The sequence below is a fragment of the Delphinapterus leucas genome, chromosome 2, assembly GCF_059928025.1.
Source record: "Delphinapterus leucas isolate spDelLeu-1000000601 "Yukka" chromosome 2, BTC_Dleu_Yukka2, whole genome shotgun sequence".
NCBI classification, from domain to species: Eukaryota; Metazoa; Chordata; class Mammalia; order Artiodactyla; family Monodontidae; genus Delphinapterus; species Delphinapterus leucas.
In genome coordinates this window covers 93456359-93460222 of record NC_143130.1, presented here as the reverse complement: position 1 = coordinate 93460222, position 3864 = coordinate 93456359, and the positions used below count along the sequence as shown (strand labels likewise).

Here is a 3864-nt window from a genome sequence, read left to right as displayed (position 1 = left end):
ATTGGAAACTGGCAATAATTGGTAGATAGGGTGAACAATGAGAGGGAGACACTTTTCACTGGCTTGTGCATATGTATTCTCTATTTGATAATGAATACACCATTTTTTAAAATAAATGTATGAAAAGGAAAAAAATCGCAAGGCCACAGGGGCGCTGTTTTGTTGGTGTAGGAGAATGATTTAGACACTGATTTTCCATTTATTTTCAGGAGGTAAGGGGTTACAACTGTTTGATCTAAAGCTGTATTCAGATAATTAAATGAGAATTACTGAAGGTGGTGATCATAGAGGTGTTTCAGTTTTCAGAGGAGAGAGATGCAGCGTTTCATTTTTAAAAAATGAGTCACGATTTATACAAAGTGTTATGGGCTGGGGGGAAAAAAAGGAATTAGAAAAGATAAGCCCCTTGCCGTGCCATTGTTCCCACAATGCCGTGACTCGGATTCGAACCGAGGTTGCTGCGGCCACAACGCAGAGTACTAACCACTATACGATCACGGCGAGCTACCGGGGACCTGTCAGCGGCCCTTTCTGATTGTCTTCTTCAACAGTTAAAGGCCTTCCCATTCAGCACGTCACCAAAAGGTCCACCTATGGGGCGGGTTCCGGCCTAAGGCCGGGTCTGAGAATGCGCAGGCGCATTGCTCTCTTGTCAGTTGGTCTGGTTCTCTCCTGTTTTGGCCCATTAGCCACGGGAGGTGGGGATGATGCAGTGGGAAAGGGTGGGTTCCATGTAAGAGTTTAGGGGGTACCACTTGGGCATCCAGAGACGGGACTGGCCGGAGCTGAGTGTTCACAAGCTGTGTAACTCTCATTCCTTGGAGGACACCCATCTCCTCTGTCCCGGAGACCCTTCCAGCGACCCCAAACCTGCCGGGGTGCGCTCCTCAGGGCTTCTCTCTACGGATAATGTAGATGCCCGCAGAACTGGGCTGTCCACTTAGAAGGGACTCAGTGAACACACCCTGCCGTTCTCCCCGCCTCCAGCACCCGCTTCCTTGTTTCTCTTATTCCCGCGACGGCCCTGACTCGTCCCTCCGTAGGGCTCCCGCCGGACACGGTGCCCTCCTCTGTTGCGTCCCTGGGCGCAGCAGGGACTGGGTCTGATTCTTCTTCTTGTACATCAGTGCTCTCGCCTCCATGGCGCCTAGAACCAGGCCGAGTCCACAGTAGGCAGTGGCTTTTTGCTAAAATGAGAACATACCCCTGGTTCTAACAAGTGAATGCAGAGAGACCACCGGTCTCTTCAGTGTTGTCTGCTCTGATCACTGCCCCCCTTCAGAGCCGCCAGAGGGATCTTGCTAAACACGAATAGAATCCTCTCACTCCTCCGCCTCTCATCCCCACCCCCGAGACTGCGGGAAATTTGTCTAGCTCATCCTGTGGCCTTCCCTCAGTGTCGTTTCCCATTCCCTGGTTACTTGCTTTCATTCACTCAACAAGTCCTTGAGAGGCGCCTGCTACCTGTCGGGCCCTGTGGGCGTAGTGGGGGTGGGGAAGAGAGAAGACTTACAAAGAGGAATTATGATTGTTTCTTTTGGAGCCCTTAGCACACGAGATAATCCTGGTTGCTTGACAATCCTGGCTGTTTGACAAATTCCCTTTCTGCCTTTAAGAGCTACTTCAAAGGTCACCTCCTCTGCGAAGCGTTCTCTTCCTATTATTGGGAGCCCGTTTTCAGTGTTGCTATGGACATTGGTACATATGTCCATTATAACACTTCTTGGCCTTGTGAGTGTTCCGTGCTTTGTCTGGGCTGGGCAGGATAACGTGCGTAGGCCAGGGTAAGCGGAAGCCTATATGCTTCCTAAGTCCAATTTAGCGAAACCTGGCGTAAACATTGTTTCCAACTGTCACAAGGGGATTGGGATCCATTTTCAAGGAAGTTATTACAAATTGAAGATAAAAATGGAGGAGAGCGTTAAAAAGCCGACCCCTTGCCGTGCCACTGCTCTCGCAATGCCGTGACTCGGATTCGAACCGAGGTTGCTGCGGCCACAACGCAGAGTACTAACCACTATACGATCACGGCGCGCTACTGGGGACCCGTGCGTTTTTTTTTCTCGCCTAAGCTCTTCTCTGTTTAAGGCCCCGCCCCTTTGCCATGTCACTGCTGGTTCCCGCCCATCTCTAACCTCGCCCCTCCCTGAAGGGACGCAGGCGCACTGCTCGCTTGCTTTCTAGATATCCGTAAGCACTCACCGGGCCGCCAGATCCCACTGCTTCATTACCGAGGCGTGTGTTTTCTGCGAGTTCCCTTTACTCCGCATCTCGAAGGAAGTTGTGCGGCTGGGTCCGAACTGATTTTCCTTCTTGTGGGATTTAAGAGGCGGCCCCATTCCTAGCAAGAGCCCATTCAGATAGCGTGAGCGCCAGGGCACGGTGGGTGTGATAGGGGCCCAGCGCCGCCATTCGAGCGACCCCCGGGCCTCACATTCGTACAGGCTGCGTGAGAGTCCCGGACGTAGGCCTGGCCTCCTAGGAGTCCTTTAGTTTGCAGAGGACTTTCATGTCCTCTCCTTCACGGGTCGTGCGGACGACCAGCAGAGACTTCGGCCAGGCGTCCACGGCGCCCCTACTCCACTTCGGGCTGGGCGCCAGGGCCAGAGGGGCCTGGTCGACAGTGAGCGGCTTCGGAAGGCGAGAGCGGCAGCCACCTAGACGAGGACGACACTCAATGATGCGCTCCTCGTGGCGTCCCAGTAGCTCGCCGTGATCGTATAGTGGTTAGTACTCTGCGTTGTGGCCGCAGCAACCTCGGTTCGAATCCGAGTCACGGCAATGTGGGAACAATGGCACGGCAGGGCCGCCTTTTTAGATTCCGGAAGCCACATTCTTCGGCGGTTAGGCCCCAGCTGCTGCTTGACGTTAGGTCAGGGCCGAAATTATAACGCGGCGAAGGGTGAACGCAGGGTCTTCAGTGAATCAGCCAATCGTCATCTTCCTTCCTGTATGATTGTTTACTTTGGGGGAGGTTATTCCGTGTTGTACTCATGATCTTTCCTCATTTGGCCCCTGTCAATGGTGAAGTCATCTACTGGGTTTTCTAAAAAGCCCTCACGCTCGCTAAAACGTCAATACTTTGGAGTGCAGGGATTATAGGAATACTGTGCAAACATTTATTAAGCGTTAGAAGAGTGCAGAGTAGACAATACAGTGTGACGAGTGAAAACTCTGACTGCTCTGGAGGTGCTGATCCCCGTAGCCACTATGACGGTGCGAAAGAGGACTTTGTGGCCTCCATCTCCACAGCCTCCTGGGTGAGGATATTCTCGTTGAGGATTTTTCCTAATCTGCCTCAGGTTTAGAGCAAATTTTATTTGTTACTTTGTTTTATGAGCACTTAAAAAATCTAGACTCAACAAATTTAGGTCTGTCATTTAGGCATTAGGCAAAAATGGAAATATGTTTTGGATTTGGCTCTCAGGTGGCTGGCAGCGGCTGTATCACTGTCAAGGAGGGAATGAGATAGGACTCAGTGAGCAATGAGCCTCTCCAGCTTCTCCCAGGGAACCTGGGGGTGGCACAGCAAGTCAGGAAGCATTCCTGGGAGAGATGGACATTGCAGTGGGGTTGTGCTCCGTTTACTGACAGTCTGTCAACAAAGGCTTACTGAACAGCCTGTAAAAGCAAGAAACTGTGGAGGGCTATAATTTTCCAGGTCTCCCCACTCCCACTTCCATAAGTTTGATGACTTCAAAGCCACCCAGCAGGACAGCTCAGACCATGAGAGAATAGAATGAAGGAAGGTGAGCCTGAGAACTTGCCAGACTTTGGACACTGATTTAAGTGTTATATGTATAGAAAATCAACATCACCAGCAAAAAAAGAACCAGCCAACAGAAATGTGACAACTTCTGTTCC

At 51.3% G+C, this 3864-nt stretch overlaps 3 non-coding genes across 3 annotated transcripts; 1 reads left to right on the top strand and 2 right to left on the bottom strand.

The window, feature by feature from the left end:
• Positions 1–429: 429 nt before the first annotated feature.
• Positions 430–501, bottom strand: TRNAH-GUG (transfer RNA histidin (anticodon GUG)). The gene has a single exon. It is a non-coding gene; the product is annotated as a tRNA-His (tRNA).
• A 1459-nt stretch (positions 502–1960) lies between these two features.
• Positions 1961–2032, bottom strand: TRNAH-GUG (transfer RNA histidin (anticodon GUG)). Its single transcript has one exon. It is a non-coding gene; the product is annotated as a tRNA-His (tRNA).
• A 677-nt stretch (positions 2033–2709) lies between these two features.
• On the top strand, positions 2710–2781 carry TRNAH-GUG (transfer RNA histidin (anticodon GUG)). Its single transcript has one exon. It is a non-coding gene; the product is annotated as a tRNA-His (tRNA).
• Positions 2782–3864: the final 1083 nt, after the last annotated feature.